Source organism: Desmodus rotundus, chromosome 6, assembly GCF_022682495.2.
Source record: "Desmodus rotundus isolate HL8 chromosome 6, HLdesRot8A.1, whole genome shotgun sequence".
Taxonomy (NCBI): domain Eukaryota; kingdom Metazoa; phylum Chordata; class Mammalia; order Chiroptera; family Phyllostomidae; genus Desmodus; species Desmodus rotundus.
In genome coordinates this window covers 88976460-88990802 of record NC_071392.1, presented here as the reverse complement: position 1 = coordinate 88990802, position 14343 = coordinate 88976460, and the positions used below count along the sequence as shown (strand labels likewise).

Below are 14343 nucleotides of genomic sequence, written 5' to 3'. Positions count from 1 at the left end.
AATGGGGCGTTCCCTTTTCTCCCCAATCCAGCCCCCTTGACATCCTGGAGTGTCCGGAATCCCAGCCAAACCTGATAGGTGTTTTGGAAGTCAGGACAGGTTACCAACTCAATCACAAACCTACACATGCATTTAAGAATCTCCACCATCTCCTGACCTGTAAGCTCAACCTCTTCCTAAACTAACACTCAGATCAGGGGTGAGTAGATGCGTTTACAATGCACCGTTTCAACTAGTATAACCACTCATTGTCACACCAGGTCTTTCTGGCCCCCTGCCCCGAGTTCTAGACCCTCCCTAGCATGACAGATGTTGAAGGAGCCCTAGAGCTTTCTGACCAGCGGTTCTCACTGTGTGGCTCCTGAACCAGCAGCACCAGTGTCGCTGAGGACTTGTCAGAAATGCAGAATCTCGCAGCCACACTAGGGGGGTGGCCCAGCCATCTGCGCACTGTTACAAGCCCTTCTGGAGACTCTGAGGCAGCTGTGGTCTGAGAATCATAGACAACCCAGGAGATGCCCATGCAGTACCGCACACCTAGGTGAGGGGCCAATGGCGCTTCGGCAATTTGTACTCTAAATGGGAGAGTATGTTACCACGATGATTACCTTTTAAATCCACGGACAAGAATGTGACATATTTACCCTTGGACTTCAACTGTGAATAACAAAGACTGGAAAGTGGAAGGCTATCTACTTCTTTAAAAGTTGACTTCAGAGCAGGTGATGTTTCTCATCGGGGAATGAACACAGGTGAACTAGCCTTGTGTAAAAATGTACTCCCCGTTAATTAAGGAATAACTCAGCAGAGAAGGGGGTGGGTCTCGGGGGCAGAAAAAGTGGACTTATTCACACTCGTCACATCAGTGAATCGGTCCAATGACCGACCTGCACTAGTCCACGTGCATTTTGATGAACGGGAGGTGTGAGCACAGGGAAGATGAAGAGTGCTAGTTCTGGGAGTTCGCACGGGGTCTTGGACAGGCATGCAAAGACAGCTGAACGAATGAGTCCCCACCCTGCGGTCCTGCGGTACACGTCAGTCTGTGACTTTGAGCTACAGTGTGAGCCACTTGGGAGAGGAGGCAGACTGCGCCTGCAGCCGCGGACAGAAACCTGCGGTCAAACACGTGTCCTGGGGTTCCTCTGATGACCAGGAAGCGGCTCTGGTCCCACTGACACCTGTGCTGGCTCGTTCCCCTCTTGCTTTCTCCCCCCGTAATGGCAGGCCACTCACACATTCATTCTTTGTCTCCTTGTCTGATATCCGAATTCCTGGTTCTAGGGTCACCAGCTTGCCTTCCGCACAAACAGTTCAGATACTTGGTTTCCATTCCTCACTCCCTTGGAATATCCTCAGACCAAGGAGGCTCAAGCTGACTCTGTCCCGGGCAGAAGGAAAGCTCCTTGCTTTCTGGACTTGCTGTCTGTTTTCACCTGCGGTTGGGGCATGAGGACCAATGGCCACCTGGTGGCAGAAAATGGGGAACAACCTCAGCTCCAACAGCTGCTTGTCCCCTGTAAATACAGAGCTCTTTTTAGCCTGTCCAGCCCCGGAGTAGAGTTCCAGAAAAAAGATCTCGGAGGCTGGTGGCTCCTGCCATCTGGTGGGACTTCAGTTCAATTCAGCTTGATTTGATTCAATTTGATTCATTCCAATCCAATCCAATCCAATCCAATCCAATTTGCTGACTACCTGGTAGGAGTAGCAGGAAGATAGAGGCACATATAAGGATTGACCCTAAGCAGCTCACAACCTCACTGGGGAAACAAGCACGCCAACCAACTTACACACCCAAACACGAGCTGTAGAATAACAAGAGTTAACATTTATTGAACCCTCAAAATGTGCTAGGTGCCTTATACGCATTAGACATTTAATTCCCAGAGCAAGCTTGTGGAGAAGGGGATACCACTATCCCTATGCAATGCGTGAGGAAACCGAGGCCTATGATTATGGTCCCTCAGTGGCTGAGGCCAGGCCGCTGGACCCCGGTCTCTTAGTCACTGTGGTTTTCTGAGCTGAGGACAGACCGCGTGTTTGGTAAAATGATCAGAGACGACGGTAAACCAGGGGAGCAGGTTTGTGGGGTGCGGGAGAGCACTTCAGGGCAGGTCACGCTGGAACTGGGGTTGAACTGGGGTTACCCACTTAACAAAAGGTTAAGCGTACTGTATGGCACTGTTAACTCTGGGCGCTCTGCTCAGCGTAGATCTCCAGGACTTACTGCTCTTGCTATTTGAAAGCATTTATGCTCTGACCAAGGACCCTCGTTCCCCTCCTCCCAGCCTCTGGCACGTAACCACCATTCTCCTCTCTGCTTCGGAGTTTGACTATTTTAAATTCCTGATATTCGCAGGAGCATGTTCTCCTGGGTCTGGCTTCTTTCACTTCACATAATGTCCTCCAAGTTCACCGCTATTGTAGCAAACGGCAGGATTTCCTTCCTTTTTAAGGCTGCATAACATCCCACTGCATGTGTGTGTGCTATACAGGCTCTTATCCATCCATCCGTGGGTGAAATGTTGGGTTGTGTCCCTGTTTCTATGCTGTGAATAATGCCGCAGTGAACGAGGATCCTGATCTTCAAGATCCTGATTTCTTTTGGGCATATACTCAGAAGGAAGGTCGCTGGATCACACGTGGTTCTATTTTTTTAAATCCTCACCCAAGGATTTATGTCCATTGATTTTACAGAGAGAGAAAGAGGGGAGAGAGAGAAACATCAATTGGTTGCCTCCCATACACATCCTGACCAGGAACTGATCCATAACCTAGGTAAGTGCCCTCATCGGGAACTGAACCCACAGCCTTTTGTGTATGGAACAAGGCTCCAACCAACTGATCCACCCAGCAAGGGCAGTTGTCTTTAATTTTGTGAAGGCCCTCCTCCTGTTTTCCACAGCGGCTGCACCATTCCACATTCCCACCAGCTTCTCCACATCCTCACCACTTGCTATCTGTGACAGAACCAGGCTTCAAGGATGAAAGGAAAGAGAACTCCAGGCTGATCTTGTTATGAGGTTTACTACGTTCTGGGACCAGTGGGAATCTGATGGGGTCAGAGCTCAGACGAGATGGGGAAGGGCCTTGAACACCATGTTAAGATGTTTGCATTTCAGCATGAAACTCAAAGATGTTTCTGTTGCAGAGGGCTGTGATGGGAACTGATGAGAAAGGTACTCTGGTTAGGGGTGGAGCCTGCAGCACCTGAGAGCTTCCTGGGCTGAGAAGGGGTCCGCCAGGCCAAGGCAGGGCCATACCATGGATGCGACAGCACCTTCTTTGTTTCTCACCGGCATCTTCTTGCCCTTTGCTGAGCCCTGACGTAACTACAGCGAATCAGGCTTGGTTCTGTCTCCTCTGCTGCAGACTTGGGTGGACACCTCTGACTCCAGCTTCACTTCATACACTGGCCCGTGACACAGTTCTCTAGACAGTAAGCAGGGCAGGCTCCCAATCACACGGCAGGAAGCGAACAGTTTCAAAGCTGTGTGTATCCGAGGGTTCCCATTTTAAGAAGAGGTCCTCACTTCTTAAAGAGCTGCCCTTGAGTGTCTGCCTGTGAGCTGACCCCCAGGGAGGGATAACAGACAAGGCAGATGGCCAGAGTGGGTGTCTGACGGTGCATCCTGGACCAGAGGAGCTGTGGGAAGGAGGAGAGGCCAGGCCGGTCAGGGCTGTGAGCCCTGGTGGAAACGTCAGCTAGTGGGGCCAAGGCAGGACCTGGACTGCGAGGGCACTTTTCCATTCTCTTAGGGGCACCTTTCCTTGGTCACTCTCTCCTTTAGCTTTTTTCTTGCTGTGCTTTCTCTCTGTTGGGGAAAATCCCCATTTTGTCAACTATGGCTTCTTTCCTGAGGGATGACTGGGTCACAAATGCCAGGGTTCTGGTGCCTAGGAGAGCAGGAGCCGTATGTCCAAATCTGGGTGGTGTCGCAAACCTGGTTGACGTGCCTCCAAAGCCTGGGCCAAGTGAGACCCACCCCCGGGGGGCGGGCAAGATTGGGATCGGTCCTCTTGGTTCTGGTCCTGGTGGGTCTAGCTCTGGGCCACGTGATGCTATGAACATTATGACTTTGTAAGAGCCGAAGCTGGTGCACACGTGAGGCGGCGCCGTTAGCGCTTGTTGTGCATTAAGTCTCCAGACAGCTCTGAGCTCGACAGGACTGCCCCCACTGCACGGAGGGGAACCGAGGCTTAGAGAGAAGTCGAGGCTTCGCCAGTGGATGTTTATCTTCCACACACAAACTCCTAAACAGCATCTTGTATTTCTTTCAATTTCTGTCTGAACAATGGGCCGTTCCGTATTGTTTTCATATTTATTTGGGTTTTGGGTATTTGTCATCAGGGACTCTTCCTAGAAATGGCACAGTGAGGATTTTTAAAAATAAAAACAACTTAATGGCTGCTAGAGACTGCTTTAGGACCATGTTTCCCGGTCGCTGAGCCGACAGCGCGGTGTTCAGAGATGCTGTGAACCGAAGTCAGAGTTCCGCTGGCACCACTCACAGCCCAGCGAGCTCTGCAAACGCTCCCCTGGAATAAAGATGTGCACTTCTGAAGAACTCCCAACAAGTGATCGCGCATTTGAGTCACTACAAGTTAATGACGCTAATTGACTGGGCCGGCTGCACATGGAGATAAAACATTGAAGGACGGTTTACTGTAAGAAGCTCCTTTCTGCATGGAGGCGTCTTGGCCACAGCGTCAGTGGGCGGAGACCTGCTCTAGAGAATGCAACCCTCAGAAGTGTGGCCGACACTCAATTCCCAGGCTGCGGTTAGGGCTTTCACGTCTGAGAGCGGCAGGGAGGTGGGTTACAGAACACAGCCCACGTGAAATCCTGACATAATTCCTGGCTCCACCTTCGAATGAAATGCCCCTGACTGCACTCTTCAGGAGAGCGCAGCGATTACATCAGCGATGCATTAGCACGCTCTCCCCTGTTCTTATTAGACCCCTGAACGGCAAGGGGCAGGCGGGAGTGCACGAGAGACGGAGGGAGAAAAGGGCTTCTGAACACGGGAGAAACACAGGAGAGCAGGGCCAGCCCGGCTGGCGACAGAAGTGGTCTCCAGGCCTCCAGGATGTGCCTGAGCCCCTCCTCAGAAATGGGGCAAACACTTAGGTGCTGATTCCTCACAAGAGATTTCTCCTTTTTCTTTGAGACTATTTAAATTCATCCACATATTTTTCTTGTGTATCCCATGGTATCCATTCATCAGCTGATTTTTATTACATTTTCCATTTGTTAAAGAGTTTTCTATCAATACTTTTTTTTGGGGGGATGTGATATTATAAAAGATAAAATAAACTTAATGTTTTACTCCTTTGAAAAAGAGCCAAAGGGTCCTAGAATGTTAGTGAGACTTCGGATGCCAGTGACTGAAGACTTTGATAAGGATCTGTGGGCTAGGGGCTGGGCAGGGCCCCCCTGGGAGACTTTGTGAGGTCAATATGAGGTCAGCAGGCCCTGGTCCCCAGCCCGCAGGCTCACCTTTGCTCTGCAGAGACCGCGGGTCCGACTGGCCCCCAAGCATTGTCCTCCCCTCTGTCCCTTCCCTCTCCTCTTGGGAAGAATGTGTCCCAGTGGGGGCACAGCAGATGGCTTTAGGAAGTTCGCAGACTGGACGTTACATTACACCCATCACAGAGAGGAGGTTAGTTCCTTAGGTCTCTGTCAGCCTTCCAAAGGCTCTGTTTGAGACTGGACCGTCTCTGCGCCACACCGATACTTGCCTTTTTTTTTTTTTTTTTTTTTAATCAGAGAGAGCAGACCCCAGACCTGGATGCTTCAGCAGGCAAGAGTACTGAAGTTCACAGGATTTCCATACTATACATATCCATTCAGGGCCCGGCACAAATAACGCCCCTATTCTTTATTAAATAAAAATCTTTTATTACAAAATCGTAAGCATGTAATTCTGTTATATAACAGTATCACTTTTGGTGAAATGTTCAAACTGCCGTCCATCTCGTGCGAGACGTTCGGGTGCCCCACCAGCCACACGCGGACCCTGCTACGCGCCCCTACCGCATTGTTACAGCAAGAGGCCCTGGTATTTCACTTTATGATCACAATGCAAAATTTCCCCTTAACATCGATGTTTTCCTTTTAACATATGTAAGTAAAAATGGAGAGTCCGTTGAAAGAAAAACATTAGGAAATAAAGGAGGTAACCAGAAATGGCAAAACTTGTGCCGTTGGTCCTCAAATTACTCTTCACTGGGGAGCAGAGCTGTGGAGGAACTTGACTTTCACCTCTGTTCCAGGCACATGGAATCCATTTCCTCCCCTCTCTTCACACTTAGTCCCTGACTATCCATCACTTTAGAACATCAGGGGCCCCCAGTCCTTCAAAAGGAGGGCTCCCACGGCTCCCTCCCTGAGTCTGCCCCTGGCTCTACCTGGACAGGTGTGCTCACTCCCTCTCCGTTCGGGTCAGAAACCGGAACTGTGCCCCTGAGAACAGGGACCGGATGTCTCCCATCTTCATGCTCCCTGATGTGTCTACAACAGCACCCGACACGAAGTAATCCTCCAGTGACTGCAGGCTCGACTGTCACTGAGGCTGTAGGACAGACACAGTCTGCCACAGAGTTCGGGTGTGTGGGACGGGCCCGACCACCGTGGGGGTGGGGCTCGGTCCAGCAGGGTTCGCTCTGGACCAGAGTCTGTCAGCCTCATGGGGTCCAATGCTGTGGCACGGGCCTCGAAAGGGGGGGGGTGGCAGATTTAGATCTATGGGTTGTTTGCTGTGTTTGCTTCCAGAAGCACCGTTCCCTGGAAACCAGCTCACTGAGAAAGCGCTGGTCTCTCCAATATGGCTGTGCTGCTCCCCCGCATCCATTGCTCCATCAACCCTTCACATGCATGGAGCAGAGGCTACGTGGGACCCAAGGAGTAAGTGGAAAGTGATTCTGAAATCACTGCCTGGATGAAACTTTTAGTAATTCTTGTAAGATCAGACTGAAATGAGGTCGACATGTAGCACAGGACGTACATTGGAAAACACGGCCAGCATGCCGCTGGGCGGGCAGCCACCCTCAATTAGGAGTCCCAGGCTTGGGGGTGAGCATCCGGGGCTCGCCTGAGAGAGGAGCTGATGTGGACAATGAGGTGGCTACAATGTTCCCATGTGGGTGGGTCCCAGAATTTATTATTCCCAGAATAAGTAAATGAGAAATGATCGTAACTGAAAGATACCGCCCCTCCTAAGCACAATAACAAAAAAAGCTGAGCATTAATCTAAAAAAGCAACATAAAACCCAAGTAAACCTCATTCCTCAAATCTAACAAGATCGCATGATAAACATGAGGCAGGGCACTGAAATGTGGACTCCAGACTCAGCATCGGCTCCCGGCTACTGGAGGCTGAGTTTTTTGATCAGTGACGTCTTCCTGACCAGCTGCCTTTCAGAAGGTGCACCACCGGAATTAAATCCGCATCCATAACTGATGTGTAAATTGTGTGCTACATTTTATTAATCCCTCACTGTATTTATTGTATGCTTTTGTCTCACATGGAGGAAGGTGGGACTAAAATATGCAGGTGTCATTCAAAATAGCCCTTGACCTATGACCTTTGCTAACTCAATTACAAAGAGGTAATCTGCTGGGAGAAACAGAATCTTCTTTTCCTCCCTCCCACATCCTGGTCTCTGTAAATAAATCTTTTTCTAAGGGTTGATAAGATAAAACTAGATTTTTTTGTTCAGAAACAGCAATAAAAAGAAATGTCTTAATATGAAGAGGCTAGTCTACTACACAATTTTGTGACAAAAGGAAGTATTACATTTTTATTTGTGTAAACTTCCTACAGTCCCCGGACTTTTGGGGGATACATATGTAGGTTGAAATTGTCGTTCTCACCCCTAAAGTCTAGTCTGAAGCCGCAGACTTACTATGGTTGCTGGTTAATAGAACACAGCTGAGCTTACAAGGGGAAGAAAGGACCCCTCAGATGCTCCCCAAACACATTTGACATCACACAGGAACACACACCTGAAGGTAAATTCTCCATTTTTTCCTGCATGTTCCCAGCTGTCAGTCACAAGACAGAGAGCCCAGGGCCCCTTTTCTGCAGCCTGGGGGCCCTGCTACCCAGCGTGACTTTTCGGGGCTGACAGTAACAGGCTCTGAAAGCGACAAGACCTTTCAGAAAAACAGACTCAGCTGTCGGTCATCCCACTGCTGGGTGCTGAGATTTACTTTGTTGGAAATGCAGGTCTGAGTTCACCAGCAGCATAATGCAGGGCAGGCTGGGAAAAGTGTGTTAACAAATTTTTGCATTTCCAGATAATGTCAACTTGAGTGATTCAGTAAAATAAAAAGTGGTTTCCTTCCTTTGTTCTCGCTTGTATTTTAACTCCTGTGCCAGGAGGCCCCTCAAGCTGTCTTACCCAAGAGAAAGAAACCCTTTGAGGACTAAGAGTGCATGACAGGTAGACATTAATGCATCAGGCCCGGGTGGCTGAGGTCGGGGTTGAGCGCTGAGACCTGCCCTGCTTGCAGAGAGAGGGGGCGCTGCCAGAAAGCGGGAGGGGGGTTCCCTCGGTTTGCTCTCCATGCTGCATCACTAACATCAGCAGAATTCAAGTCGTGGGGCCCCGAAATGATGTTTGGGAGACAAAGTGCTTTGAGGCTGAACCTGAGACTGAGCAGGTTGTCACATGGGTTTGAACGCCACACTTATACTCGCCCGACGCCACGAAGGAGGGGTCCAGATGTGGACGGCAGGCCCGTGGGTCTGTGGCGTGTTTCTTCCCACAACCCCTTTTCCCTGGCTCTACCTCTAAAACCCACTCACTATTTCCAGGTTGGAAGGCCAGCCCACTAGGTCAGGGGAACAGACAGTAGCACGCTTCGCTGAAGTGCAGGTAGCCACTAAGTCTCTCACGGCACTCTGGTGGTGCAGACAGGCGTGTAGGGGCTCGTGGTAGGAAGAGTAGCATTTTAAAGGCAGAATTATAACGAGATGAACTGTGGGTGGAATTCGATCAAAGAGTGAACACTGGCTTCCGGGAGGAATTTTAGTGGTATGACTCTAGGCTGATGTCTTATGCTTTACTATTTGGATAAGGACATTAGGGGCATGTTGATCGACGTGTCACAGCATTTCGTAGAAAGGGGTGGTTATACGTGAGATGACAAGGTCTTGAGCCAAAGGGACCTTGAGAGGCTGAAATGATAGTTTGGATCTACCTAGAAAAGTTTAGCAGAAACAAATACCTAATTTCTGTAACTGAAAATACTACCTACCTCCTCCCACCCCCCAAATCACCTTCAATATCAAGTTGTATAGAACACACCTCATAGCAGCCTGCACCCTCCTCCCTGTCTTCCCCCAACCTGCAGCCCACGCAGGACTAGGGTATTTTAATTGTGAATTGGGAGTTAGGAGTGGATGTGGTCGAGACAAGGGAAGGATGGAGCCTAGTGTCTCGTCTCGGACGTGTGGTTTCTGAGACTGCCTCCTAGTGGTCAGAATTCGTCCGGGGTGGGCATTTGGTTCAGGACTGAAGGACAGAGCCTTCGGGACAGGCGGCGATAATAAACCAGGGTGTACACAGCTGAGGGCCAGCATGCCTGAAACTGCCACGTGACAGAGTCAAAGGAACTAGAAATGCGCACCACCCCGCCATTCCGGAAATGCACACACTGAAGCTCTGCCCCTTGTGAACTGTTCAGTATCCTGGTGGCGGTGGGGGGCCACCCAAACAAAGCACAGAAGGAAGGGCAAAGCCAATCCCTCCTGCATCTGTCGCTCAGTCACCTAACTCCAGTGCCCTGTATGACTCACGTGGGGTTTAAAGGGCTGTTGACTTTCACTTTCCTTTTAGCGAAGGACGAAGGAATCTTTGGGGCATATTTTTGTGCGGACCTGCATTTTCAGCTCCGACTGTGCTGGCTGCAGGCTGGTTTTCCCAGTTGGGCACAATCTCTAGTCCTGTCATTATCTCTGCCCTCCCAGCTGCCTGTACGTGTCCCCGGCACATCTGTCTCCACCTCAGAAGGTGCAAATTACAGTGGCAGCAGCCCCCGGGAGAAAATGCATTTTCTAGAATGAGCTGGTAGTCGCTTTCTCTTGGTGTTATGCTGTGTGCTTTGTTTCAGAGAGAACTGAAGCTTAAAATATTTTATGGGACAGTTGCATTAATCTCTCTTCTAAAATATGTTATTGTGAATCCTAGGCATCTTGGGAAAATGAACCTGCCTGGAAAGGTTGTTTTTCCGGATAACTGAGGATTTAGCTCTCTTGGCTCTGGCACATTTCGGTGCTTCTGCCTGAGCATCTGTCTGGAAGGCTTTCTTTAGCACAGGGGGCCCACCACGAGGCCACGCTCTGGCTTTCAAGGGCCCTGCATTCACCCCGAGGGCCTTTGACTCCATAACAAACAAACGGGATCTTCTAGGACTGAAGACGAAAATATTAAAATGTTGAAACACTTTCTTCCACCTAAAAGTTCACTTTTTTCCCTTCTGGTTTTAAGAGAAATTGAAACATGTTGGTAGGTCTCTAAAGGTGGGAGCCCCTCCCGAGCCTTGTGGGTGTGCTGGCCCCTGCGGGACAGGTGGTTGACTTTTCCTGATGGCTTGCGGCTTGACGGGACCGTTATTTGTTGTGCTGGGGAGACAGCTGTCACCTAGCTCTGGGTTTTGCCTTTCTGAACCAGGGTCTGACTCCCCCTCCTCTTTCCTGTCTGATGAAGGCGGGGTAAACACCGTGCTCTTGTGCTGTGTGGCCTGGCTGCCCCTCTGCGGGAGCGACCGGAGCTCTGTCCTTCCCAAAAGTCGTCTCGCTCTCCACCAGCGTTTTAAAATTTGTGAACTGTTTTCAAATAAAAAGAGTTATCTTCTTCAAAAGATGGCGTTTCTTTAGCTAGGACGCTATCTATTGTTTGCACACTTTCTTCTTAATGTTTGGCTTTGGGGCAAAATCCATGGAAAAAATGTGCTTTTCATTTTAGAGCAAGATTGAGATGACAGTTTTACAAAGACGAACTTTTTCATGGACTCTTCACTCATCCAGCCCTCCCTCCCTCCAAGCACTTACTGAATAATACTGTACACTAGGTGGTAGGAACCCAGTACCGAAAAGGAGTCCCTACCTTCGAGGACTGTAATTTAACGTCACATAATATTGTATATTCTGACAGCATGCAGGGCAGTGACATTATCTGTTGTGTGAATTAATGAACAAGTGGAGGAGGAAGGTCCACTTCTTTAGGGTGAGCCCCCAAACCAGCTGAGCATGGGGCAAAACCTCATGCCTTCTCTCAGGGAGAGCCTGCGGCTCTGCAGTGACATCTCAGTAAGCATGGGGGCAGGGAGGGGAGAAGGGGAGAGAGGGAGCTGTTATTTCGGACAGGACGATCGGGAGGCCACAGTTGAGATTACACCTGAGTCCTAAATCAATCCCCAGGAAGCCATGTACTCACTCACCTAGGGGAAAAGCATTTGAAGCACGAGAAACAGTCACTACAGGGGCCTGGAGGAATCACCTGTGTGTGTGCCCTGGCTTCCCCACAGGCTGAAGCTAGGGGCTGGCATGAGGGTGGACCCGCTTGCCCACGTGGAGACTGGGTGGCTTTCTAGCTTCCTGTGAGCGGCTCTGCATTCAACGTGGCATGTGAGCGTGAAGGGTCCCCTCGGTGAGATAGCTTCATCTGCCTATGGGATGGGGTGAGGGGCTCTGTGCCCCACAGCCTGTGCACAGCCCGAGTGCTGGAAGGACAGGCGGGCGGACACAGGCCTGGGACTGGGCCCTTTCAGACTGGAGGGAAAAGGTGGGGCCATGACCTTTAGGAACCCACAGCACGACAGTCAGCCCGCACAAGTGTGGCCACCAGACCGGACCAGTCACCAGAGCAAAGGCCTGTGGGGACCCTGTTGTGGGCAGAGTTGGGCTCCCCAAAGACACGTTGCATTTCTAATCCCTGGTATCTGTGAATGGGGCCGTATTTGGAAACAGAGTCTTTATCGATTTAAGATTAGGTCATATTTGACGAGGGTGGGCCCTAATCCAATGACTGGTGTCCTTAGGAGAAGAGACCCAGACACACACAGAGAGGACACCCTGGCAAGACGGAGGCAGAGGGGACAGACTGATGCCGCCACAGCCAAGGAAAGCCAAGCACTGACTGCCAGAGGCCAGGAGAGCAGATTCTCCCCCTGAGCCCCCAGGGAGCCAAGCCTGCTGACGCCTTTCCTCTACCTTATAAAGAGTTCGCAGGCCTGGAAGGTTTCACGTGAGCTGGAGACCGTGACCTTGCCCAGATGAGCCTGGGGCCCTGTGTTCATTTCGGAGCAGATGGCTGGGAGCAGTCTCTTGCTATTTGTTTTCAGGGCAGTTTAGCTCATCCTGTGCTTCACATTGCATGCAGGAGTCCAGCTCTCAGTCCCCTCGCCTGTGGCTGCTCACAATACTCGCCACCGCCTTGGAGGAGTCCTGTGGATTCTTCTAGAAGCTCCTGAAATACAGGTCGCCCTTTCTGCAGATTGCTTTCGCTGAGAAATTTTATTATGTTTTTCACATCCGGAGAAAGGTCCTCAATTAAAGAGCAAACTACAGATCTTTTACAGGTACTGTGCCCGCACCTGAGTATCCTAAACGACAGGCGTAAAACCAACAATGGAGACGATTTCCTATATACCCCAGGGCAGCGAGAAGCATTTTCTTGGCAGACAGTTTAGACTTTATTTATTTTTAGACAGAGGGGAAAGGAAGGAGAGCGAAAGACAGAGAGGAACATGGATGTGAGCGAGAAACATTGATAGGCTGCCTCCTGTATGTACCCTGACCGGGACTGAACCTGCAACCCAGGCAAGTGCCCTGACTGGGAAGTCCAGACAGTTTAGATGGCGGAACTCTGTTAAAATTCACACAGCAAAAAAGACAACTTGAGACACCAGAAAAAAAAAATCCCTGTGAGTTGAATAATTTGATACTGTCCTAGGGAATGAATTTTCTGAGGGGCCTTCCAAAAGAAAAGACAAACTTTCCTCAAAGGAAACTTTCAGAGGATTGCTTAAATGTCCCACCTCTCTAGCAGTTTAACTGCCTGCACCTTCAAATTCTGAATTCTGACAATGACCCATCCCTAGGTGAATGGCACACACCCAGCACTGATGTCGCATACAAGTCACTGTTAGTATAAGGTCGGAATTGCCAGAACTTCCTATAAAAATACAAAACACTGCCTTTGAGTTCAGCACAGAAAATGCATCTACATTGAGGTGTCCTTATTCACTGTAGGAAGGGAGGCTTTGCCCGTGTTGCAGCCGTAGAGAGAGGTCTAGAGGAGCGGAGGGCCCTTGTACTTTTCTCCTTCCGCACCGACAGGCTGACACGGGGGAGCCGCAGTGATAACGGTGGCTGACATCTACAGCACGTGTTTTATGCCCTGAGCAGAGCAATTTACATGCATTACCTCCTTTACTCCTGTCGCTCCTCTGTGCAACCCGGGCTATTATTACCTTCCTTTTCCTCTGACAGAGGAAGGAGGCCTGGGGATGTGAAATATCTTAACCCTTCTTTTACCCTGATCTTAACTGCTCTGGCTCTGATGCATTTCTGATCATTGAAAGCCGCAGATGTGAAAACTGACAGAGACGTGTCTTTATTTACAAAGGAGGCCAGTTCTGTTTCCACAAATTTAAACGGAAGTGGGCAGCCCCTAACTGCGGTCTCTCAATGGGCAGCCTGGGCACCCCAGTAAGTAAGGAGACCAGCCTCAGTTCTTCAGGGCATGGAATGGTGCTCCAACCAAGAGGCCACACAGCCAGGGCAGAGGGGTAGTATTAATAGTTACAATTTCTACGTGAGAAAACCAAGGCTCAGTTCTGTTAAGTAACTTGTCGCACAGCTTATCGATGGCTGAACCAGGGTTACTGATGTCCGGCCCTGGTTCCTGGAAACCTAAGTTCCCACAGCTAGAAAAAGGGATGCTCATCCTGGGGACTGGTGTGGCACGTGGCGTGGCTCTCCTTAGTGGGCAGACAGTCCTTTGACGGATTCTGTTCCCCTCTGATCGTACAGCTTATTACTCTGTTTTCAGATTCCGTGACGTGTTTCTGGAGAGAAAGCAGTCTGACTCCAGGTAAACCTATGTTGATTCAGGGCACAAGGGACTGCCAAACGGACCCATCACGTTGGGGCCGGGGGGTTAGTGTTCACGAGTGGGCACTAGCCCTGGCTGACTCCGACCTCCGCCTCTCGGACTTAGAGCCCCTGAATAACAGAGCAGATTGGTGAGCGGGGACGGGCAACAGGCTGCCTCCTTGGCAAGGGAAGAGAACCAGCATGGGGGCGTGTGCAAGCAGACACTGAGGACCTG

General features: G+C 50.2%; 1 protein-coding gene across 1 annotated transcript in view; it reads right to left on the bottom strand.

Annotated features, from left to right (window-relative positions):
• Window positions 1-14343, bottom strand: part of CNTNAP2 (contactin associated protein 2) — a 1617197-nt gene that overhangs the window by 27619 nt on the left and 1575235 nt on the right. The gene's annotated exons all lie outside the window — the stretch shown is intronic.